General features: G+C 35.2%; 1 long non-coding RNA gene across 2 annotated transcripts in view; it reads left to right on the forward strand.

Annotated features, from left to right (window-relative positions):
- The window catches only part of LOC147825266 (uncharacterized), a 230,926-nt gene that overhangs the window by 135,151 nt on the left and 68,226 nt on the right, over positions 1-27,549 (forward strand). The window contains exons 3-5 of one of the 2 annotated variants that reach the window (XR_015440849.1): positions 1,391-1,619; positions 12,243-12,302; positions 17,629-17,835. This is a non-coding gene — a long non-coding RNA (uncharacterized LOC147825266). The remainder of the gene's footprint in view (positions 1-1,390; positions 1,620-12,242; positions 12,303-17,628; positions 17,836-27,549) is intronic. The other variant, XR_015440850.1, reaches the window with a different exon arrangement.

Below are 27,549 nucleotides of genomic sequence, written 5' to 3' on the forward strand. Positions count from 1 at the left end.
ACCAATATTTTAAATGTTGGAAAGCTGGTAGGTAAGTGGTAAATTACTTATTAAACTACAGAAAACTTACTTTAAGCCTGCTTAGGGATCACCTAGAACAAAGAAAATTTGTCCTATGCAATTTAGAAAATACTATGAAGGTGGTATCAGTACCTCAGCATTGAAGCATAGGGCTGGACTGAAAGCAGAAAAATTAACTAAAAGTCTTGAAGGCATCAATTAGACTACTTGATCTCCTCCCAGTCCCACAGGGTTATTTTACTCCAATCATGAAGACTGGAATAAAATTTTTTCTCTGTAGCAGTTGATTGAGTCAAGTTTTGATTAGACTATTGAACATATATGAGAGTGACTATGAAAAGCCACTCTAAACCATGGGAATCTCATTGCATTAGGAGGTTCTGGAACCATTCTTTCCCCTAATTGGTCTCTAGAATATTCTCAGCTGGAAAACTGATTTTTCTGGGAAATTGACTAACCTAGGAGAAAAGTCCTATATGGTAAATTTGGAGTCTGCAGTGAAAGTCCTAGGTTTTAATTTGACCATGTTAGGATAAAGTTAATCAGTTGTCAAATCAGTGATGAGTAAAGAGCTTCCAGTTATCATTTTTATATTTTGTTCTTAAATGTGAGGGAATAGTTTTTGAAAACCTTTCACGGAGAGCTCTATAAGAGAGGGAGGAAAGGAGAGAGGGAGGGAAAAAAACAGAGTGGCTAGAAAAGAGAGGATAAAATCAGATGAAACAGAGGCAATTAGGATAGTAGGCAAAAGCATATGTATAGACACAAACAACCAAATTTACAGATATTTCTCACCCTACACTCTAATTAGATCCTCACAGAAATTGTATACATTACATAAGGAGCAAGAAAACATAAAATAAGGAGAAAGCAGATAACAAGAAGGAGCTCTTAGAAGTAAAAAATGAGAGGCTAACAAGTTAAAATAGGAGTTTTGGAAGATAATTTGTAAAATATTTTCTAAAATGTGCAATTAAAATTGTAAAGACAAATTGAAATGAGAAACTCAGTCAGGTGTGGTCACACAAGCCTGTAATCCCAGAATTCTGGAAAGCTGGATTGTAAATTTGAGGATTATAAATTTGAGTCCTGCCTGAGCAGTGTAGCAAGACTATGTCTCAAAATAAAAACAAGGCTGGTCATGTAGCTCAGTCCAAAGGCCCTGTATTCAATTCCCATCCCCTCTCCCATATAGATATATGGGAGAAAATTATCAAATCATAATGACATTTCAGGATTTTAAAAGGCTATTATATTTCTAGTAAGAAACAGCAAGTGTCCGTCAATAATTATCACTTTGAAATTTCAGAATGTCAAAGCCAAAGTGAAGAACATTTAAAACTCAAAAGGTTCTAATTTTTTTTTAAAGAAAGATTCAGAAAAATAAATTGGAGGAGACACGGAACGCGCCGATTCAGCCTGCTGCCTGCAGGCGCCATAGCAACGCCTGGAGTCACCCAGAAAGCGCTGAATCAACCCGCACTTTGGCAACAATCCACTGGACAACCCGCCCCCCAACCCCCCGCTCCTCTGTACAGCCACCTGGTTCCACACTACAATGATGCAAAGGACACTGGACCACCAGACCACTGTACTGGGTAAGTTGGAGTCATCTTCACCTCCCATCAGGACCAAGACTATTTTCAGGGGAAGGGCAGCTGGAACCTGCAATACAAATCTGCAGAGTTCAACCCTACAGGAGGACAGGGAGCTCAACTTGGGACTTGCAGCCAAAAATCTGCCTGAATCTCATGGGTCTGAGACTAGCTTGCTGAGACTCATTGACTTATAACTGCACACTGCAACTCACGTTGTCTATTGTGACAGCAGAGACATACCATGAAGGAGGTCCTTCATCTTCATGGTTATTTTTTATTCCCAAAATTAGTTTTATTATTTTGTTTTTCTTTTCTTTTCTTTTGCTCCTCTTATCTTTAATTTTTTTCCCTACTCTTTGCAAATATTTGTTTTTCTCTGCTTTTTTTCTTTTCTTTTCTTCTTTCTTTTCTCTTTCCTTTCTCTCTCTCTAATACTCATTCTCTTGCTCTCCCACATTGCTCATCTTCCCTTTTTGTCCCTGTTTTGGTCCTCATTCATAGTTCTTATTTTCCTATTATTCTCTTTTTCCTTCTCACCTGTGTCCTCCGACCACACTGCTAACCATCCTCTACCCTTCTTTCCTTATATCACTCCCTGCCCAACCCCTTCTAACTCCTCATCCCAAAGGGTAAAGTTGTTATATTGAAGAATTTATTCACTACATGTTGGGTTGGTCCTCGATCTTGATTTAATTCACACAGCTAAAGGTGATAGATTAATAACTTTCACAAATTGTCATTTTCTAAGATGTACTTGATGCTATGGTATTGCTTATTGTATCACTTGGGCTAAGGTGTTGGTATTGATCTAGTCAATGAACCTTCCTTGTAAAAGGAAAATGAGATAGCCTTAGAGTCATTAGAGACTCAAAACTTAAAGACCAGCTATATCTGGAAGACACCTCTGAGAAGCAATCATTCCATAAGGGTTCTAATTACAAACAAGAAAGATACCTACAATAAGCAACTTCAAACTATCAACCCAGGAGTTAAACCAAGGACAGTACCAAAAACAAAAATGAGAAGACATTTAAGCAAGGCACAAACTCAGACTTCCACCCCACCAAGGGTAAATCCTGGGGGAAATGAGATGGAAAAGTCCCATAACCAACCACCTGGATACCCTGAACTGATAGCACAGGAAGTAACAAAACAGATGAATGAGACTCTAGAAAAATTCAAAGCAGAAATAATCTCCCAGATATCCACAGAGATGGTGAGCAGAGTGAAAGACATGATTGGAGGATCTAGAACAGAAACAGATAAAAAAAATAGATGAGCTCAGAAACATGCTGGAAGCCATGAATACCCAGCATAAGAAAGAAATGGAATCCATGAAACAGATTCAAACAGATATTCAGGAGATCAAAAAACTCCATTGAAAGTATCCACAGCTGATTAAGGGAATCTGAAGATAGAATATCAGATATAGAAGACAGGATCATGGTTAGAGACCATGAAAATAGAGATCTCTTAAAAATAGTAAGGGACCACGAGAAATCAATCCAACAACTGCTAGACTATGCAAAGAAGAATAACATAGGACTGATAGGAGTCCACAAAAAAACAGGAGAAAGCACAACTGACATAAAAAAACTCAGAAGTAATAATGGAAAACTTCCCAGATAGAGGTAGAGAATTGGACATACAGATAAGTGAGGCATATAGAACTCCAACTAGCCATGATAAAAAAAATCTACATCTAGACATATAATAGTCAAGATCCCAGAAACCCAACAGAAAAACAAAATCCTACAAGCAGGCAGAGAAAAGAAACAAATCACCTACAAAGGAAAGCCCATCAGAATCACAGCAGACTTCTCAACACAAACCCTCAAATCAAGGAGAGCCTGAGGTGAAGTATTTCAAGCCCTAAAAGAAAATAACTTCCAACCTAGACTGTTGTCTCCTGCAAAATTATCTTTCAGAATCAATGGGGAAATTAGATACTTCCACGACAAAGAACACTTGAGAAATTTCATGAACACCAAACCAGCACTACAAGCAATTCTAAACAATATCCTAGAAAAAAGCAATGAAGGTCACAACTTCATGAGGTGCAACAGAGGGAAGCCACCAGGCAAGGTAAGACATAAAGGGAAAGGGGGAAAAAATAAGAAATAAAAGAGCCAACAAAAGTAAAACATCATGACAAGGATAAATCAATATCTTTCAATTATAACTCTTAATGTTAATGGCCTCAATTCACCAATCAAAAGAAATAGACTGGCAGAATAAATTAAAAAGGAAAATGCAACAATATGTTGTATACAAGAAATACACCTAACTCAAAAAGAAACTCATAGACTGAAAGTAAAAGGATGGAAAACAGTTCTCCATGCCACAGGAACCCAGAAGAAAGCAGGGGTAGCAATCTTATTTGCAGATAAAGTAGATTTCAAACCAAAACTAATTAAGAGAGACAAAGAAGGTCACTACATCCTTGTGAAAGGAACATTCCAAGAGGAAGAGATGACAGTCCTAAATATATATGCACCAAATACGAATGCCCCCAACTATACAAAACAAATATTAATAGACATGAAAAACCAAATAAACACTAACACAATTGTAGTGGGGGACCTCAGTACTCCACTATCAAAAACAGATAGGTCATCTAGACAAAAAGTTAACAAGGAAATTCTAGAACTGACCCAAACTATTGAATAAATGGACTTAATAGATGTTTACAGAGCGTTCCACCCCACAAAATCGGAATACACATTGTTTTTGGCTGCACACCGGTCAATCTCCAGAATCGACCACATCCTAGCTCATAGGACATTTCTAACTAAATGTAAAAGAATAAAAGTTACCCCCTGTATATTATCAGACCATAGTGCAAAAAAATTGGAGATGGATAACATAAGAAACTGCAAAACCCCAACAAACACATGGAAAATGAATAACACCCTCTTGAACAACCAATGAGTCACAGAAGTAATTAAAGAAGAAATTAAACAGTTTCTGCAAGTAAATGAAAATGCCAGTACAACATACAGGAATCTATGGGACACAATGAAAGCAGTTCTACATGGAAATTCATAGCAGTGAATGCCCATATTAAGAAAATAGAGAAAACTCAGATAAATAACCTAATGCAGAACCTCAAGCTCCTAGAAAAAGAAGAGCATAACAAATCCAAAGCTCGTAGAAGAGAGGAAATTATAAAGATTAGGGCAGAAATTAATGCAATGGAGACTAAGAGAACAATACAAAAAAATCAACGAATCAAAGAATTGGTTTTTTGAAAGAATAAATAAAATTGATAAACTTTTAGCCAACCTTATCAAAAAAAGGAAAGAAAAGGCACAAATACATGCAATTAAGAATGACAAAGGTGAAGTCACAACAGATCCAACAGAAATCCAGAGGATCATCAATACCTACTTCGAGAAGCTCTACTCCAATAAAATGGAAAACACAGAAGAAATGGGCAGATTCCTAGATACATATGAATTGCCAAACTTAAATGAAGAAGATATAGAAATTCTAAACACCTCAATTAAAATGAGTGAAATTGAAAATGTAACAAAATATTTACCAACAAAGAAAGGCCTAGGTCCTGATGGCTTCACTGCTGAATTTTACAAGACATTTAAAGAAGAACTAACGCCGTTACTCTTTAAACTCATCAAGGAAATTGAAAGGGAAGCAATACTTCCAAATTCATTCCTGGAAGCAAGTGTGACTTTGATTCCAAAATCAGGGAAAGACCAACCCAAAAAGAGAACTACAGGCCAATTTCCCTAATGAACATAGATGCAAAAATCCTCAACAAGATACTGGCAAACAGAATACAGAGGGTCATCAAGAAAATCATACACCCTGACCAAGTCACATTTATCCCAGGGATGCAAGGATAAATCAATAAATGTAATACACCATATTAACAGAGTCAAGGACAAAAACCATATGATCATCTCAATAAATGTAGAAAAAACATTTGGCAAAATCCAACACCTATTCATGATAAAAACCCTACGGAAAATTGGAATAGCAGGTCTTTATCGTAACCTGATTAAGGCTATCTATGAAAAACCAACAGCCAACATCATACTAAATGGTCAAAAACTGAAAACTTTCATGCTAAAATCAGGAACCAGACAAGGATGCGCACTTTCACCACTCCTGTTCAGTATAGTTCTGGAAACATTAGCCACAGAAATTCAAAAAGAGAAAGAAATAAAAGGAATAAAGATAGGAAAAGAAGAAGTTAAACTGTCATTATTTGCTGACAATATGATACTTTACATAGAAGACCCAAAAAAGTCTGCCAAAAGACTTCTAGACTTAATTGAAAGATTGAGTAGAGTAGCTGGATACAAGGTCAACACTCAAAAAACAATAGCCTTCTTGTACACAAATAACAGACTCACTGAGAGAGAAATTAGGGAAACAATTCCTTTTACAATAGCATCCAAAAAAATGAAATATCTAGGAATCAGTCTAACAAATGAAGCAAAAGACCTCTACACTGAAAACTACAGCACTCTGAAAAAAGAGATCAAAGAGGATACAAGAAAATGGAAAGACATCCCTTGCTCCTGGGTAGGAAGAACCAATATAGTGAAAATGGCTATACTTCCAAAACTACTATATAGATTCAACGCAATGACAATTGAAATTTGAAGAATATACTTCACAGAACTAGAGAAAACAATCCAAAAATTCTTTTGGAACCATAAGAGACCTAGAATAGCTAAAGCAATTCTAAGCAACAGAGACATGGCTGGGGGTATCACAATCCCCAACTTGAAACTATACTACAAAGCTACTGTGATAAAATCAGCATAGTACTGGCAAAGGAACAGATCTGAGGATCAGTGGAATGGATTAGAAGATGCAGAAACAACTCCAGACATGCTCAGCCACCTCATCTTTGACAAAGGAGCCAATCACCGTCATTGGAGGAAAGATAGCCTATTTAATAAATGGTGTTGGACAAACTGGATTTCAACCTGCCAAAGATTGAAACTCGACCCATACCTATCACCATGGACTAAACTAATATCAAAGTGGATTAAAGATATAAATATTAAGACAGAAACACTAAAGTTGCTGGAAGATAAGTTAGGTAGAACTCTTGAAGATATTGGCATAGGAAAAGACATCATGAACAAAACCTCAGCAGCATGGGAACTAGCAGAAAGAATCAACAACTGGGATCTCATCTTATTAAAAAGCTTCTGCACTGCAAAAGAAACCACCAACAGAGCTAACAGACAACCTACAATATAGGAAAGAATTTTTAGCAGCTGTACCTCAGACAAAGGACTAGAATATATAAAGAATTGAAAAAAATCAGACCCCCAAATTCAAAGACCCAATTCAAAAATGGGGATCTGAAATGAACAGACATTTCTGAGACAAGGAAGTAAAAGCAGCAAACAAATAAATGACAAAATGTTCAACATCACTCGTCATTTGAGAGATGCAGATGAAAACAACACTGAGATTCCACTTCACCCCAGAAAGAATGGCTGCTATCAAGAAATCAACCAATAACAAATGCTGGTGGGGTTGTGGGGAGAAAGGAACCCTTCTCCATTGCTGGTGGGAGTGAAGACTGGTGCAACCACTGTGGAAGTCAGTATGGAGATACCTCAAAGAACTAGGACTAGAGGTCCCATTTGACCCAGCTATTCCCCTGCTGAGGATCTTCCCAAAACAATTAAAAGAATCATACCACAGTGATATATGTGCACCCATGTTTATAGTGGCACAGTTTGTAATAGCAAAAGCTTAGAAGCAGCCCAAGTGCCCATCAACTGGAAACTGGGTATAGAAAATGGGTGTGTTTTTTTTTTTTTATAAAATGGAGTACTACTCAGCCATAAAGAATGAAAAACTAGAGTCATTTATAGCTAAATTGATGCATATTGAGGCCATATTCTTAAGTGAAATAAATAGGACACACATGTGTAAATACTGAATAGTTTCACTAGTGTGAGAAACTGATAGTGTAAACAAGGGTTAAAATGATTAAAATGAATAATTGATAATTTGAAATAGGAAAAAAGGTCCAAAGACGGAGTGAAGGGAGGGGAAGGGGAAAGGAAAAGAGGGAAAGGAAAAACTATGAGAAAAGAAAAAAAAATGGAAATGAAATCTATGTAAATAGGGAAGGGTGGAGGGGGTGAAGGGTGCACAGGTAATGGGGGGGAAAAAAAGAACCAAGATATATCATGTACAGGTACTAACACCCAATGATAAATGTAAATGAATTGTATTCCTAAAATGTACCAATAAAAGAACGAACAAACAAACAAAAAAATGAATTGGAAGTGTTTCTGGCATTGTAGTAACACCAGAATCTAGACTCTAGACCAGTGATAGACTAATTGGTGCCAATCATAATCCAAAAAGACATCAATTATGAAATTAATCAAGTTATTAGCCTAGTTTAAAAGGCGAAATTGTGGTTTGTGCTGTACAGTGGGATCATGAAGACAAATGGCAGGAGCCTGGGAGAATATTTGTGGAGTAAACTTAATTTAATACAGCATTCCCCTTCCTTTTACCCAGCTTCTTTCCAGCATTTCTTATTTGATTTCTTGATGGTGGCTATTATATCTGGGGTAAGATGGAATCTCAGTATTGTTTTAATTTGTATTTGTCTAATGGCCAGAGCTGTTGAATATTGTTTCATGTTTTTATTGGATATTTGTACTTTTTCTGAGAAGTGCCTATTCATTTCAGTTGACCATATTTTGATTCCCTTTTTTATTTTTGTGAGTCTAATTTTTTTTAGTTCTCTATATAGTCGAGATGTGAATCCTCTATTAAAGCAATAGCTAGCAAGAACTTTTTTTCCATTTTGTAGGTTGTCTCTTCACTTGGTTGGTTGGTTTCTCTGTTGATTTCTCTTGGTTGATTGATTTGATATGATCTCATTTACTGATCCATGATGTTATTTTTTGTGCCATTGGGGTCCTGTTTATAAAGTTCTCATTTATGCCTAAATCTTCAAGAGCTTTGCCTATTTTATCTTCCAACACATTGTTTCTGTTTTAAGATTTAGGCTTTTGATCTATTTTCATTTTGATTTAGTGCATGGTAAATTATTTATCAAAGAGCCTGTCTTTCCTCTAGTGTATGTTTTTGGCTCATTTGTCAAAGTTCAGATATTTGAATACACCTGGGGTTTGTTTCTGCATCCTCTATTCTGCTCCATTGATCTATGTGATTATTCAAGAGTAAATTTTCACATTTGCATTTATTTGGATAATTTCTGTTGTTTCTTTTCCCATTGATTTCCAGGTTCATTTTGCTGTGATCTAATAATATTCATGGGGTAATTTTGCTTTTATCATTTACTTAAGCATGCTTTATGATCTAGGGTGTGGACTATTTTGGAGAAAGTTTCATGTGCTGCTGAGAAGAACGTGTATTTTGTTGTAGTTGAGTGGACACTATGTAGATATCTATTAAGTCCATTTGTTCCAAAGTTTGGTTCAATGCTCATATTTCTTTGTTGATTTTTTTTCCTAATTGATTTGTCTATTTGTGATAGTTAGGTATTGAAGTTCCTCAGTAGAATTGTTTAAAGTTTATTAGATCTTTTATGTCCAGTAGGGTTTGTTTTATGAATTTTCGTGTGCTGATGTTTAGTGTATACATGTTTATAGTAATCCCTTCCTGTTGAATTGTTCCCCTATTCAATTTGTGTTGACCTTCTTTGCCTCTTTTGATCAGTTTTGGCTTGAAGTCCACTTTGTCTGAAAATAGAATAGCTACTGCTGCTTGTTTTCAGGTTCCTGTTGCATGAAACATTCTTTGACTTTTAGGTCTACGAATTACTTTTTGAAATAAATGGATTGTATTCAGCATACAACTGGATTTTGTTTCTTGATCCATTCTGCCAATCTGTGTCTTTCACTTAGTGAATTGAAACCATTCATATTGAGTTACTACTGAGTGTATTGACTTATTCCTCTCATTGCATTATTTTCCTGTTGCTGATTCCCCTTTTCCCTTCTACTTAACTGCTTATCCTGCCTGGTGTATTCATTCTATTAGAAGTTTTGGCATTGTTAGCTTCATTGTCTCTTTCTGGGATATCCTTGAGAATCTTTTTGAGTGCTACTTTGGTGGTCATGAATTTCTTAAGGTCCTCTTTGTCATAGAAAGGCATGGTTTCTTCATCAATTTGAAAGATAGTTTTGCAGGATATACCAGTCTGTGTTGGAAGTTGTTTTCTTTTATGGCTTGAAAGACTTTACTCCAACCTCTTCTGGACTTCAAGGTTTGTGTTGCAAGGTCTGCTGTAATTTTAGAGGGCTCACTTTTATAGGTGATCCATTGCTTTTTCACTAACAGCTTTTAAGATTCATTCCTTGTGTTGAACTTCTGAGATCTTGACTATGATGTGTTGTGGAGAGGTTCTTTTCTGATCATTACTATTTGAGGTTCTATATGCCTCCCTTATCTGTACGTTAAATTATTTTTCCATATTTGGAAAGTTTTCTGTTATTATTTTTATAAACAGAATTTTATATCATTTGTGCTATTTTCTGATTTTTAACATAATATCATCTTTTCAAATAATGTGATTGTATGGTTCTTGATTTCTTCCTCCTTGAAACCCCACATATCAGCTTTGGCACAGTTGGGAGTTTTTGGAGGCATTTTATTGCCTAGTCTTCTCATGTTTCTATTTTTTGTGAATGTGCCAATGTTTTCAGTTTGATTGTAGTGGATGACTTTGTTCTAATATGGAGACCTCTTTTAGAGAATGTCTGCTTTTGGGTGATGCACTCTATGAATGGCTAACTATAGGCCTTTGGTTCTGTCCCAAGATAAAACACTTTGGTTTATTTGAGAAGGGAGGCTGCAGTATATTAGCTCAATGCCCAGTTTTCCATGAATGGGCTGCATTACTAATGATGCAAAGGCAATCCAGATATTGGCATCAGAGAAAACCAATCAATAGCAACAACTATTTTACCTTAGCAATAGCAATAAAATTAGCAACAGTAATAGTATCAAAATAAACTGGATATTGACATATCTTAAGAACCAGTACTGTACCCTTAGCCATACACAAGAGATCTATAGTTTTAATATTATTACAAGTCAAATATTGAACACAGTAAATATCCACTACATAGAACAGCTATATCTCTGGAACAATAGAATTAATTATCCAAAGATTCATAAAGCTTAGGTGTTATATTACTAAGGATAAAGGGGGTGGGGAATTTGAGAATAAAAAAGAATTTGAAAAATTAGTCAATGGGCTGGGGATTTAGCTCAGTGGTTCCACCACCTGCTGCACAAGCACAAGGACCTGTGTTCGATCCCTGGTACCAAAAAATAAAAAAAGAAAGAAAGAAAAATTAATCAATGGAAGATGAAAGAGAGGAGTGAAAAATGAGATAAAAAATCCTGCTGAGGAGTAAAAGGAAATTAAAAACATTAGATAAAAGCACCAGAAAAGGACAAAAGAGAAGAATAAAGCAGAAAACAAAATGAAGGGGAAAAATGAGAAGGAAAAAAGTTAAATGGAGAAAAGAAAAGAAGAAAAAAGGCATCCCCTCAAAAAAAAAAATGAAGGAAAAAGAAAGAAAAAAAGAGACCCTTCCCAATTCCTCTGTTTTTTTGAATGTGTGTCTTCTTTCCAGAATTTCCAGTCTTGTACTCTAGCAAGTCATGATTTTTCTGCCTAGCAATATAGCCTGTGGATTTGTGGGTTATCCTCCTTCCCAGAAGACCCTCTGTCTGTACACTCCCAGACTGTGGAAAGTGTCCATGCCGAGGCATGTCCTTGCTCATGTTGGTAGATGGGGAAAACAATTAGATGGCTGGTTTCTTCTGGAAATAGGCAGCCCACCAGGGGTTCAAATAGACTGCTGGACTTAATGCCAGCACTTTCAGATCCAGCTGCTTCTGAAAGCCACACTTTCTGGGCCTAGTTTCTCACCATGGAGGATGGGATCATTTTCCTTCCTGGCCTGAGTTTAAACTTCTCAGGGAGTATATGTGTTGCCTGCATTCTCTCCCCAGCTATCTCTTGTGGCTGTTTCTCACCCAGTCACAGTGGGAAGATAACACTGGAAATCCTGAAGTGGAATTGTTCTGTAGTTGTTCTATGGCTGGGTTTTAAACAATTAACTTCTCTCCAAAGTATTTCCTGATTAAACACTCTGGCAATACTGAGGGCACTTCGCTAGATCACTTCTCCAACTCTAGCTTTCTGTGAAGGAGTCACTATCAGGGTAAAACCCTTGGCTGCTTTTGTAATTTACAGTAGTTGTGGGCTTTTGCTGGGGCTACTGCTGCTGGCCTAGTCTGTTATTTATCCCTGGAGCTGCCAACTCTCTGATGCTTGCCCTTGTTCCTGGGGCATTGGCCTCATTCATGATCAGGTTGGTCATATGGCCAGTGACTCTACTTTTCCACCCTGGGGGAAACACAGAGCAGGATTTAAATTGGCATGTGGCAGCTGCCAGAGTATAGAATCTAAAGAGGTGGAGTTGATTGAGGATGAATGCCATGATGGGTAGGTTCCATTCACACTGCACAGGTGCAGATCCCTAGTCTTTTTAAAAGCTTTTTTTTTGAAACAAAAGTTGCTAAGTTGTCCAAGCTGGGCTCAAACTTGTGATCCTCTTGTTTCAGGCTCCCACAGTTGAATATAGTCTTCTGAGTTTGTTTTCAACAGAATAAGACTTAATATAGGTGAGTTGGAAGCTCTCTGCAATATTGATCAATGAGAGGATGCAACTGTCTAGTTTAAAAATAGATTTCATCTTGTATTGACTAGATTGTCCATTATGCACCTCAGGTGAATTGTACACAATTCCCACACTAGACTTCCCACCTTCAAACTGTGTTCTGAGACTCCAATAACTTCTAAAGCTTTTTTGGGGGGTAATTTTATCAGAATACATTAGTCCTTCCTTAAATATATGAGATAAATTCCAAGACCCCAGTAGACCTGAAACTGTGGATAGCAGTGTACACTATGTGTGCTGTTTTTTCCTATACGTGCACTAGTATGATAAAGTTTAGCTCATAAAATTAGGCATAGTAAAAGATTAACATCAATAAATATTAGAAAATTGTAACTATATGCTATATGCTATACCAAAAATTATACAAGTGTGAATTACTTTCTTGAGCATCTAGAGAAATATGAAGAATTTTGGACTGTGGTTGACCATAGGTAACTGAAATTGAAAAGCAATGTTCTGGGTAAGGGTACTACTCTAATTCTAATGCATATAATTAGTTGTTGGTGCAAAGTCAAAAGTTCAGGCCAATATGCCCAATGCTTAATGGTGTGAGTTCTTTAAGGGTTATAGAAAAGTAATTAAATGTAAATAGCAGAAGAAATATCACAGATTGCTGAAAGCATGTTCTAGCTCCTAATTGTATTGGACCTGTTAAAATGAACATATTGGACTCAAGAAGGTCATAAAGAGGTTGTGTAGTTGGGAGAGGGACAGAGTGAGAGGGTGAATTAAGGCACAGAGAATACTGCAGAGAATTTAAAGATAATGCCTACTCAGAGTGGGCACAGAGATAAATTGAACAGTCTATTTTTGGCTTTTCACTGAGCCTGGTTCAAATGCATGGCCATCTTCAGGCCATTTATTTAAAAATATCCTAAATTGATAAAAAGATTTAATAATCTTACATTATAGTTTGTATGAAAAAAATGCAGATATCATAGAAATACATTGACAATATAAAAAGTACCAAAGAAAGGTATTAGTACTATGCTTATTATGACCCTGATTGTTATTATTTAGATCCAGTCATATGATTCACAAAATTTTCTCTAGAAATTATTTTAAATGTACAGGTGAAAATAATGCTATATGCCATTGAATATAGCAATCTAAATACATCGTTTATTACTAGAAGTTAAGAATATAGCAACAGGAAAAACTCTACTGAATTTGTGAATTCAGATATGAATATATACTTTCTACAATTTTTTTCATTTGCAGATTGCATTCAATTGCCTTTCCTTATCGGTTCTCTAGAAAATAATGATGGATGTGGTGAAATATCAGGGCAGAAATCAGAAAATTTGAAATCAAAGCTAACTTTTACACCAGTGAGATAGCACTCTTTATTTTTATAATGAGAATAATTCATATATACAATATAATTATATATTATATATAATATATATTATATAATTTTTATAATGAGAATATTGATCTCTACCCCCATTGTTGCTGTGATCATTGCATGAGACATTTTGAGTGAAAATATTTGCAAAACATAATGCAGCATAAAGAAGCAATTATTGTTAGTAATTAATAGACCTTTTAGTATATGCAGCTTATTTCTTAGAAAACAAACCAAAGCAAGACAACATTTATTTTTTTGTCTAAAAATTCTTATTAAATTATTGTTAGACGTCTAGAAGCATTTTAGGCACTAAAGATAAAACAGTAAACAAAACAGAAAAGTTTCTGCATTCACAAAGCTTATTCAAGTGGTGAGAAAGAAAATAAATGAAATGCAAACAAATATAAAATTATTTTAGTTTTTTCCCCATATTTTAATGTAGTAAAATAAAATGATATGCAATACAGTAAAAGGTCAGTTAGCTCAGGTTACAACCCCAAGTGATGGCAACAGAATTAACAAGGGAGCTAACAGTAAACATCAAGCATTTATTCATAAATATATTCAAGTTGGTACATCAATTAAGAAGGTGGTTTTCAAAGGAGAGATTTAATATCATATTTGATTTTTTAAGCACTTAGAGATTATTTAAAGCCATTAAAAGGCTTAATGAAATATAATGAGAGCATACCTTTAAAATTTAGAAATAGTCCCAAGTATCAGCAAGGAAGAGATTGAGTATAAAAGAAAAAACTGAGACTAAAACTGAAAGGCAGAGAGGCAAGGGAAAAATCCCAAATAATATGAAGTCATGAGGCAAGTGAAGAGAACGTTTGTACAAGGAATATGTTCTCAATTGTGCCAAATACTGCAAAGTCTGTGTACTACAAAGAAAGAAATGTAGCCATTGGATTTGGCAATATAGAGCATACTGGTGACCTGAAGAAGAGCAATCCTATAAAGTGTTAGTGATAGAAGCTAGAATTGTTTTTGAGGAATGAATACAAGTTGGAAAAAATTGGATTAGTCGTGTCACAAAAAATTATAAATACAGATTCAGTGTATTCAGTATGTATAAAACAGGGATTCTAAAAGCTAAGAATTAAGATGGCAGAATGTAAAAAAAAATCACACATAATGAGTTAGTCGAACTCAAATACAGACTTGATTCTTTAGAATTATATGGCTCATTAAGTAGTGACCTTCTTTTGAAATTTTTAGTATGAAAAATTATAAATCTACACAAAGGTAGACAGTATATACTCCTATATGTACTTGTCCTTTAGTTATAATTATTGACTTTTGGCCAATCTTGTTTCACCTATACCCAAACCAATTTCTTTCTCACAAATTACTTTCAAGCAAATCCCTCCAAAAATATAATTTCCCCTATACATTTTATTATTATTTTTAAAACAAAAGGTTTTTTTTAAGTATGATTGTTAAGATTTTTTAAAGTGTCAAAAATTTAATTGACAGTAGTTCCTCAATACCATCAAAAAACAAGTTTACTGTGAGAATTTCTAATACTTCTATGAATGTTATATTTTTTTCCTACTGTTTGTTCAAATCAAGGCTGAAATAAGGTCTTCATATAGGAATGTGCTGATATTACTCTTAAATACCTTCTATGGTTTTCCTCTCTTCTGCAGATATGTGTTGAAAAAATATGCTTCATTTTCCTCATAGAACTTTTTAGTCTTAATTTTGCCAAATGCCTCTCTGGTGTGTTGAATATAAAAATCTGTATTTCCCAAAAGGAAACATTTGGATCTAGAGTCTTGAAGAGAGACAGGGCTGATTTCAAGAAGTACACATAATCTGGATTCTTATCTTTTGTAGTATTAGAAGCAATTGAAGAGCAATGCCTAGATCCATCATGGTTTAAAAAATGATGATGTTCTGATCTATAATTAACTTCTTATCTTTCAAAATTATGAGTTGGTTCACTTATAACTTATATACTTTATTTTTTATATTATATACACATAGATTTAAACATTTATGATATTTCAAAATATTTCACTTATTATTTTTATTAATGCTTAAAATTCCCATGTTTCACCAGTGTAAACCCCCTTCCAATTGACTTCTATGTTCCTTTAACAGTAACCTAGTAGTCTTACAGAATTTACTTGCTGTGTTGTGTAATAAAGTACATAGACATCATTTTGTAAATTTTTCTTACCAAACCTGAAATCAACCATTTCTCCAAAGACCCCTGATTCCTATTGGTGGGGAACAGTGTGGGGTGACCATAATATGGGTCCTGAGAGTGTTCAGTATGAATAGGATGGTTATTCTTTCTTGGCATTTTTCATATTCAGAGTCAGAACATAGATCATAAAAGGAAAATTCATCATGACTTAACATTGGTCCACTCAATTCCCATTCAAGATTACAAGGGTTTTATTAACCATTTCAAAATATTAAGTCTCCAACTTATGAACATTCAAGTTGCAAACTTCTACAGGTAAAAATGGACCTTGAGTTATGAACATTCCAGATACAAACAAATCATGGAAGCAGCTCAAATGTCTGCTGGACAATGTCAAGTTGTGCTGCTGTGTGCTCACTGTACAGTGTGATAATACACAATAGTACAGTAAAGTCAGGGTGGCTGGGGATTTAGCTCAGTGGTTCTGACTCCTGCCTTCTAAGCGCAAGGTCACGAGTTTGATCCCTGGTACCAAAAAAAGACAGAAAAGTCAGGGACTTACTGTATTTGTGTGTGTTTATACTTTACATTGTATGTTTTTGTCAAAAGGGAATAAGAGTTTGTCAGACTTACAAATGAGCTATGAATGTTCTCCTGGAATGGAATTCATTCGTAAGTTGAGGACTTACTGTATTACAGTTTCATTGCCTTTTCTGTTTTGATTCTAAATCCTGATTCTCAATTACATGGATTACAGAAGTATAACATAGCATCATATTCATATTTTTTGCAAAAATATACCGTCAGCCCTTTTAAAATTTATTTTGAGACAATATCTCAGTAAGTCACTCCATTCCCTAGGCTGTCCTTGAATTTATGCTCGTCTTGCTTTAGCTTCCCAGAGTGCTGGAAATGCAACCAAGTATTGAATACAGTAGTACCTCGGTTCACAAATTTGATTCATTCCACAATTCTGGAAAAGATGGCTGTGTTTGTAGTGGTGCAGGAAAGATGGCCACAGTTGTGTTCATGACCTGATGCAGTGTTTGCAAACAATAACAAAATTTTGCAAAACACTTTGAGAATCAAACTGTTCAGAAACAAAAGTGTTCATGAACCAAGGTACTACTGTATAATGATCATAGCAACACTGGGGTAGAAATCATTATTCTCATAAAAATGAATGATGTGACTGCAAAGACTCTACAAATGTAAAAGTGAACTTTGATTCCAGATTTTTTGATTTCCGCAATGATATTTACATCATATGATAACATCCATCATTCTTTCTTAGGGAACCAATAGAAAAAGGCAATTGAAAATGCATTTTTGAGTAATTAAACTGAAATGTTGATATTATCATTAGTGCCTGACTGTGACTCAGGAGTAACATAAGGAAGACTCCATGAAGAATCTATTTCACTAGCTTTCTTAGTTAATACAGCATTTAATCTCTTAGTTGTGAGGCATGAATTGCCTCCAAGATAAAACTTCTGGCACAGAAACACCCTTAGTGTTAGATGGAAATAAAATCTTACTACTGGCAGTCATGTAAACTGTAGTTTTAACTTGCTAGTTGTATTGGTGGCAGTGGCTATTCACTCACTGAGGTGATTCTATGGTACAGTTGTGGGCATTATTTATGAAATCTTAACCTTTAATCTATTCCCTTATAGATCTCAAAAATGTTCCAGCTGTCCGTACCTTTATAATGAACTCCTTTTGTGCTTAAGCCATTAAACTAGCTTGTTTTTCTTATAGCCAAGAACCCTCGCTAATAGAGACTGATTACAGAAGTCATTGTAGAAAACATGATAAAAGGAAAACAAGAAGTTTGGAATTGGTTTTCTGTCCTGATTCAACCTGAATGTTCTGAAGTCCAGCTAACATGAAAGGCTCTTGAGACATGCAGTGAAACAGCCCTCTAATTTTCATCTGTGGTCACCTGGAATGAAGTACTCATAGAAGGTGTGTCTTTGAGGGAACCAGGGTCATAGCCAAGGAACTGTATGCAGAGGTATAAGGAACTCAAGGATTACAGAAAAAGTGTTTGCTTCTTATGGCATATGGGAATTTCAAGAATTACGGTCTCAAAGTCTAAAATTCTTGATAGATAGAGGAGACCATAGAATTTTTCTTTGCTGAAACTATTTTATCAATTGTAATATAGGGCTCAAAGTCAAATTCAAATTTTCGTCCTGCATTTGGCACTATTTTTCAGATACACTGATATTCTTGTCAAGTCTTCTATGTGAAAGTCAGGGCTTTGATTAGGAAGGAATCCAGACTTAGGGAGATATGAATTTGAAATGGATTGCTCATATGCAGCACATTCATTTACCCCCTATGATTCTCAATAGGGCCCTGAAAGAGATTTTCTTCAAAAATGTGTTGCTGACAGCAGACCCATCATCTTTGAAAAGTCCCCTAGCAACTGTTATCTTGTTGATTTCGGATGCTGATAGGAGACACTGCCATTGAAATGTTTCATCTCAAATGCAAAGACTAAGTCCTGGAGTGGTAGATTCTTCCTAACAGAACTTAAAAGCCTATGGTATTGACATGGTTGTGGAAATTGATAAAGGGGTAGATTTAATCATTAGAATGATTTAATCTGGTGTACTTTTGGTAGGAGGTAGCTGCTTATTGATTCCTAAGCTGGAAAAAGATGAGAAATCTGTTAGAATACTATTTTATTTTTATTATTTAAAAAAGTCTAGTGAACAGAAGTCTGACTTGAGTTACAGTTTTCTGTACAAATATTAAACCTTAGTGTGTTGCAGACCAAGAATTTCTGAAAATAGGGAAAGTTTCCTTGATGAAGGATGGGTGAATAGCTCAGAGATATACAGCAAACTTTCTAAATCTCTCCCAAAGGCCTACATCACCATTTATCAGAGTATGTACTAGGGAAAGAGATCAGTGGGAATTGCCTTAAAGAGATATAAATCTTTGGTTCCAAGAACACTACCTTTCTTCATTAGTCAAAACGGAGGCCTATGTATATAGTATAATGAAAGGATTTAGACCCAAATCACCTTCATGTAGAGCTCACTGGTACCCCAAAACTATTTTATCTGGCTATTTTCCAAGTTCTATATATACTATACATAAATGTATTTGACAAATAGAAACATTTCCATAGTTGCTTCTTCCTAATTCTTTGAGTAACAGATATTAGGGTACAAAAAGCCATGTAGAAACCCATTTAGTTTGTCCTTGCACTAACACTGAAAACCAAATGCAAATTGCTTACCAAGATGTCTTGCTAAGACCAAGAAAAATGTATATCAAAAGGCTGGAGATCAATTCTATGGAAAACAGGAGCTTATTTCCTTCTTGACATTTCTGAGGTCTAGAAATCTGGTCTTGCAATGAAATATCTGCAAAGGTAAAGCACACATTGTTGGAACTTGAATTTTGAAGGCAGCATATACAGTTGCAAATATTATTCCAATGGACTATTGCTATGTCCTCCAAAATTCATGTGTTGAAATTTAATCACCAATGTGAAGTGAAGTATTATGAGACCCAATTTGATTATAATATGAAATTTAATTAGCATTTATATTCTACAATTGGGTTTGTGAGTAAATTCTTCTTCACATTTTTTGCCATAGACAAGTGGCTGTTGTACAAATAGAATGTCAGGAATAAGGCTATGATGGAGGGGAGGGAGAGAGAGAGGGAGAGAGGGAGAGACTGGTGATGCTCTGATAAAAAATTGCTCATTATGGGTGATGAAAAGGGAAATAATAGGGTAGGTTGCCAAATTATTTTACTATATTCTAGAGAAATTGCTCATTTATGGTCAGTACAATTATAGATAATAAATATATAATATAATACAATTACAATAAATATATAATATAGATAATAAATATATAATATAATACAATTATAGATAATAAAATATTTGAGCCTTTCTTCCTGGATAAATTTTCTTTAGAAGTTCCATAAAATTTGAACAATTTCAGATGAAATCCTCTAGCACATGACACAGTCAAGTTAGTAACTCCTTTTTTTTGGTTTTGGTACCAGGGATCGAACTCGGGACCTTGTGCTTGCGAGGCAGGCAGCAGAACCACTGAGCTAAATCCCCTTCCCAGTAACTCCTTTTTTTAGGACTATTTTCTAACCACTTGCGTTATGTTCAGTTTTATGATTTATTCATTAATATACATGTGGTTCAGCTTCTTATGTCAATCTGTAATTTAATTCCTTTAATTTCGTGGTTATGATAATTTAGAGAGAGAATGAAATAAGAGTTATCATTAAGACATACTTTTAATTATTGAAAAAAATGTAAAATTAGAAAATAATAAGACAAACATCCATGAACTTCATTTAAGATTAAAGAGGCTAACATTTCACTAATTACTAAAATTAAAAACTAATACAGCTATATCTAATGACCTTCCTGTATTCCTTCAACCTCCTCCTTCTCCTGAGACAAACCTAACCTGGTTTTGGGGTTTTACCCTATGATATGTATCATATATATATATACAAAATATTATTATGATGTGTATTTGAAAATGTACATGCTTCTTACAAATATAAGTTTAAAGCCAGATGCTAGTTCCATCTTTCTAACTAAAATGATTTTTAAATTTTATTTTAGTTTTTATTTTTAAAATGATTTTTATATTTATAATTAAACAATGTTTTCCTTTTTTTGTTCTAGAGGTTTAGTTAATTTGTTTTATTTAACATACAGAATTCATAATTAAGATGTTATGTATATGTACCAACTCCACACAAGGAATGTAAACTTTATGTACTACAAATATGTACTAATAAAAAGTCATAGCAAAACATACATACACACAATTGTTCCATTGCACAAATAAAACATAGTTATTTACTTTTCTTCAACCAAGAAACAGATATTTCCCTTTTCCTCTATTACTAATAGTGCTGCAGTAAACATCTCTGAACTTATCTCCTTGTGTACTTGTGATATTTTTTCTAGGGTAGATGCCAATAAATGATACCTTCAAAATAATCTCCAAAATAACTAATATTCTACATATTAATCCAAAAATGTGTAAACATATATGCTGTATAATGATATTTCATTATTGTTTTGTTTTTGTTTTATTCTAGTGGTACACAAAACAATAGTTTTCTAATAATCTCCATGTCCTAATGCCAGGAACCAATAGGTATGGTACCTTACATTGCAAAATGACTTTGCATTTGTGATTAAGGATTTTACAACAGGAAGTTTACCTGGATTATCTAGGTGGGCTCATAAAATCACAAGGGTCCTTAAAAGATAGAAAAAAGAGGCAGAAAAATCAAGGAAGATGAGATGATGAACAGATGTTAGAATGATGCAATTGCTTGTTTTAAAGATGGAGGAAAACATAATTCAAAGAATGGGGGTAGCCTCTGGAAACTGAAAGTCACTTTTAATTGAATGCTAGGCAATGTGTCTATTAAATCATAAGCGTCAGATGATATTATATTCTCTCTGGAGAATTTGCTCTTTTCTGTGCAAGTCAGTATTGAGATTAAGCACATTAATCTGGTCAGACTAACCTGATTCAAAATTGGGTTGAAATTTCTGCTGCTATTCAGAGTCCTCTTAGAGCATTCTTCTGAGACTTCTGTCTGGTCAGTCTTGAACTCTAGTCTTTGCCTCCTTGACACCATGGGTTTCCAGAAGATTCTGCTCTGCCTGTCTGAATTCACTCCTTGGCAGATCTTCATTCAGCCCCTTTCCCTGCACACCTTCAGAACTTTACAGATATCTTGAGAAGAAAACCATCAAGTCTCCAATTATTTTTCGTCTTTTTAGAATACCAAATATATGGTAGACTTTCTATTCCTGGAAAGATTTCTCTGCATAGGCAAAATCCAAATGTTTAGGGTTGAGGTGAAACTCAGTAGTAGAGTGCTTGCCTAGCATGCAAGAAGACTAGGTTCAATCCTTAGCTCTACCAAATAAAACCAATGAATCAACCAACCAATAAACCTATCAACCAGTTTTTGGCCTTTTGCCTTATTCCTCAAACTAGCAATTGGTCCATGGAAAAAGCAATCAGTTCATGCTTCCACTTTCACCAAAATTCAGACCTTGGGAATTTCATTACTTTGCTTCTGTGGTCCTCCAATGATATTGCCAAATATATAATTCTTGTTTTTCTCCAGCTTTTCCTGTGGTCCTCATAAGGAGTATTAGTCTGCCACAAACTACTCCAGCTTACCTAGAAAGGTATTGCTATCCTATTACATAAAATTCTGCAAAATCAAATCCTCTTGTTTATCATGCCTCCTGGCTTTTGCTTAGATACATTTGTTTCCCATGTGTTTTGTTAATGGATTGTAAATTAAATTTTAGCAAGTTGAGCTTTATCTATTGTTTTTTGAGGTCTGAGTTGTGACCAGGTCCTTCCCTAGGCATTTGATCACTGCCTGTACTACAAAGCCACTAATTCAATGGAATAGGTAGCTATTTAGTATTAAGCCATTTTGCTGCAGTCCTAAGTAGAATGAATGGTCCCATGCTACTTTTCAATCTCTATATGAGCATTAAAAATTAGGTCTCTAGGCCAGGGATTTAGCTCAGTGGTGCCACTGTCTGCCTCTCAAGTGCAAGGTCCTGAGTTCAATCCCTGGTACAAAAAAAAAAAAAAAATTAGGTCTCTAGTTTAATAGTACTGATGTTGTCTCCCTGGGTACCTTCAGTGTTATTTCATATGCATGGAACACTGGTTTCCATACCCTCTTGATATTTATCATCTGGAAAGTCTCCTTGACTCCACCTTTTTATCAAGTTAAGCTAGGTGTTGAAAAAGAACTTTTTAAACATTTTATCCAGCTTTTTGAAATGTTTATATTAGAAGTTTTAAAATGTAATAGTCTACCAATTTGGGTTTTCTACTGAAAAAAGAAAAAATAGAAGGAAGATTTTGCTAAAAATGTCTTAGTAATCCAGTGAACAAACTGTTTTAGGTACCTAAGAATAAATATATATTTTACAACTTAGAAATCTTTTTATGATTTGTATTCATTGGAATAGTTTAGTAAGTATATTTTTGATCTGGTTTGAGTTACTGAATATACTTGAAGGGAAAAAAGAGATAGTAATTCCAGAAATAAAGCAAGTAAAACGAATAATTCATAATTCAGATTTACCACTCTGCCAAATCATTGAAGATATCCTAAGTTTTATTTATACCAAAAAAGACTTGTAAGAGACTTTTTAAATGATTTAGACTTTAATACCTGAAGCAACTGAAAGTAATCTATGGCTAAAGACTTTTGATAACTTCAATGAGCAGAATAGGAAATGTCATAGTAGCATTTGAATACATCATCTAATTCCATGGGTGTACATCCTTTGTCCTTTCCTAAAAAATTCAGATCGAAAATGTCTTTTTTTTGTGTAGAGCAAGATACTTAGTAATATTGGAAGGAAAAGAGGCAATGAAGACGGGAAGGCTTTTTTGATTACCACAGGCATTCTGAGACTTTTATTGTTGCAGTTTTAAACCATGTCTAATACACTAGACTGAAATTGACATGTAAATATTACATTGCTTGATGAAAATTTCACCAAATGGGCCTTTCCCTAAAAGTCAGAATAGAAGTCATTTTATGATGTAGTAGCCTGCATCATTAGTAGAGATGGTGGAGGCTTCCTGAGTTTTTAATGCATTCTGGGAAACCGCCACAACTTGGCAAAGTCGTTCTGCGGCTGTTTTATAGTACAGAGGCCCCACTCTGTGTTGTAGAAATAAAACCAAATTCATTTGGGCACAGTATTTTCATTGCCTTATTTAATTTTCACTTTGGCACATGGCCCTTAAAGCTTTAACAGGGCAGATGTGGCTTTGGAAGAGCTCACTAATCCAACATGGTTAATGGCTTCTATGGTAAAAGCTAGCTCAGCAGTTTTTTCTCATTTCATATTTAGTTCCTCTTCTCCGTGATTTTTCCTTTGATGGAAAATCTCTCTATGGGGCAACCTAATATCAGTAGATATTTTCCTAAGTTTTGAGGTAACTGCCTTAAGGTTTCTGTACTGCAAAGGTACAGGCAGAGTAAACACTACTAAACCTGAGCTACTGATACCTGGTGGGAAAAAGAAAGAGTTGCATTTGTGTTTTCAGCTCCTTTCATGATCCACAGCATGATGGCTCCAGATTGCTCTGTGGGATGGAGTTGATTATTCTAGGTCAGAATTTGGGAAAATCCTAAGTGAATTTGAATTTTTGATGATCATTGGTGTTCCTGATATCAGTGTGGGACTGTAGAAATAATAGGGGCTGTGGACCCAGGCAGTCTTTTCTTCAGGTCCTGGGATTGCCTATGTACTAGGCCTTGGTCCAATTCCTGACAGTACAGTGTATTTATGGTTACATCACAGGGTTTTGTGAAAATTCAGACAAGAAGTGTTGTTTTCTGAACTATAGTTATTTGCACACCACATGAGAAATTTCTAGTTATGTCTGGGTTTTATCTGTATTATTATTTAATAGTGTTTTGACAATCAGCCTCTCCTCCATTGTTTTTAAAATTTACACTCCTTTAGCCTTATCCCAAACAATATTTGTAAATATTTGGTAAGCTGGTTATATATTTTCATTGCATATTAAAATTCATGTAAAACTGTCCCTCCCTCATTGTGAACAACACTGTTGATATTACCTAATACAACAGTTTTGGTTGCACTAATCTGCATCTCCCACTAGATCGTAGCAGGGACTTTCATCCAATTTACTTACTCTGACATTTTTGATACCTAGGACAATCTGGCACACCACAGTGAGGGGCTCAAATTGTCTGAAAATTACCTTGAGGTATCTTTAGTATTTACTTGGAAAAAGGAATCAGATGTGAGTGAAGATGATTCCCTCATCTCATAGAAGTAACAGCATCCAACCTCAGCATCCCACGGACTGGGTCTTCCTTCTTCTCACAGTAGGGGGCTATATACTTGATATAAATTTCTCATGACTTCCAAGAGTTAGACAATTGGCTTTCTCAGATTACTGCAGAAACTAACCTGTTTGCTTTATTCTCCAGCCTTCTGTGTATCAAAAAATCTTTACTTTGGCCAAACTCTATCTTACCCTCTCCCTTGCCCTCCATTAGACACACACACACACACACACACACACACACACACACAGAGGGAGGGAGAGACAGAGAGAAGCTCTCCCTTGCCCTCCATTAGACACACACACACACACACACACACACACACACACACACAGAGGGAGGGAGAGACAGAGAGAAGAAGGGAGAGAGGGAGGGAGGGAGAGAGAGAGAGAGAGAGAGAGAGAGAGAGAGAGAGAGAGAGAGAGAGAGAACTGGTTGTTTTGATGTTTGCTTTTTGAGAAGTTGGCCAATAGAGGCAGAAGCCCTTCCAAGTGGACTGGGTACAGTTCCCTGCAGAATGATAAAAAAATAGGGGTCTTGTTCCTTCTCTTTGCGTATAACCCTGGGCTTGGCTTATAAATTTTCTCATTAAAGACTCTTCTTCAGTCTATTCTTTGTGAGGTTTTGGAAATCTTCTCAAGCTCTCCTTAATGATGGATGGCTGGTAAGCAAAAAAGGAACATATCCTACATGGCCACAGAATGGCAGGAATATATATGAGGTGTGATTAAAATACATAGTGAAAGCTTAAATTTTTAAAAATAATTAAAATAAGAGATACATTGCCACTCTCAAAATACTCCTCTAACTTTGAACACACTTATCACATTATTCTTGCCACTTTCTGAAGCAGCTCTGGAAATCCTCTTTCACGAATGTCTTCAGTTGCATTCTCCTGGTTGACTTGATGACCTGAATTTTTTCAAAATGTTTACCTTTCATGATCATTTTGACTTTGGGAAGAGCCAGAAGGCATACGGTGCCAGATCTGGTAACTAGGTGGATGGGGACACACCATAATATTTTTAAGAACTTGCCTTTTCATTGGGTAACACCAGCAGCAGCATTCACCGTGTTTTCGATTATACCTTATAAAGGCAGTACAAAAGAGGATTTGCAGAACTGCTTCCGAAAGTGGCAAGAACAATGGGTTACATGTATTCAAAGCAAGGGGGTGTATTTTGAGGGAGACTAGTGGCAATGGATCTTTTACTGTAATAGATTTTTTTAAAAACCTCACTATATATTTCAATTCCCCTTGTACATAATCTCGCATTCAGTAAAACAAAACCCTGAAATCATAACATATCTCTACCCAGTGTTGAATCCCTGACAGTGGTACACAGTAAATGTTTCTTGTCCCATGATAAATAAGTAAATGAATACTTGTAGTTGGTAAAGTTAAACAGCTGAAAAATCTTTTCATAGTTGTTTCATGTTGGGTAGAATGAGAAACAGAAATCAGAAGACCAGTAAACCATAACTTAAGTTAGCTGGTATTTTTAGGAGACGGTTTATTCAGGATAATCAAATTTCTGATCAAGTGAAAGCATATGTTTACTTTTTGAATAAGTTGTCTTTAAAATGGTGCATTACTTCTGTGACTTATGAAATTGGGTATATTGCATGTAATTTAACCTTGTCCTGAATACTTATTAGTAAAATTAGTACTTTGATAAAAAATTAAAATAAAATCTTGATCCAGAAATTTTATTGGTGTCCTTTTGAACATTTTTTGCTTGTTTGCCAAAATTATTTGTGTAACCAAAGGAAACAGGTATAATGTATAGAATGTATATGGCCCTTGTTATGAATCTGTTTTTCTCTACTTTCACAGTTTTTATCTTGCATTCTTGTTTCTCTAGAGAAAGGAATGTTGAGAGTTTCTATATAGTACTTATTTTAATTGTTCTGATGCTTGTGTGTCAGCTTGAATTCTTAACTCTTCACCTTAGTTTCTATTTGCAGAACAATACAGATATGATTCTATTTTGATTTGAAGTTCTTTTTGTATCTTTTTAAAGGACTATATTCAGTCATGGATGTATAAAAGATTTACTGGAGTAGAATTAAACAGCATTTATTCAACACAGACTACTGCTAGCTGTCTTCTAAACAGATAAACTTTACACTGATTCACTCATTCAGTCTCTGTTGTGACTATATGAAATAGTGACATCATTTCCTTCATTTTATGGATTAAAAATGAGGTAAAGAGGGATCTGGTAACCGTCACTGCTAGAAAAGGTGTATCATCTCCTCACAAGTATTGCTATATCTTGCTGCCTTTATGTAATCTTTTTACCAAGATTATCCTTGGTTTTCATGTCTGTTGATGATTCTTGCTGACCTGTTTTTTTCCACACTAGACATTTACCTTAGCCAATTCCCTTAAATCATCATACATTTATACTTATTCTAAGATCATTGAAGATAATTAAGTTTAAGAATGACCAATGGAAAATTTAATGTGCTGTTAGAAATGGCTTTAATGTTAATGTTGAAATTCAACAGGGCTAGAAAATTATTTTGCATTCTCACTTCGAGGGATTTCTCACTGCTGTGTCCTTCATAGCACCCTAGTACATAGTACATCATTGTAACCATGGAGCCTCTTTCCTCATCCCTCCATTCCCATTACCCTACCTACTATGCTCAGGGCAACCCAGGGAAAGACAAAATTCCTCTGAATTTACTATGCGGGCGCGGGGTGGGGGGGCTGACCTTTCTATTTGTAATTTTCTTTTCAAACTAGGTATTAGTTATTGCTTTTCATGTCCAAAGAAG

This window comes from Heterocephalus glaber, unplaced genomic scaffold (assembly GCF_053883595.1).
Source record: "Heterocephalus glaber isolate CG9 unplaced genomic scaffold, H.glaber_assembly_v1.0 deba00001504, whole genome shotgun sequence".
Lineage (NCBI taxonomy): Eukaryota > Metazoa > Chordata > Mammalia > Rodentia > Bathyergidae > Heterocephalus > Heterocephalus glaber.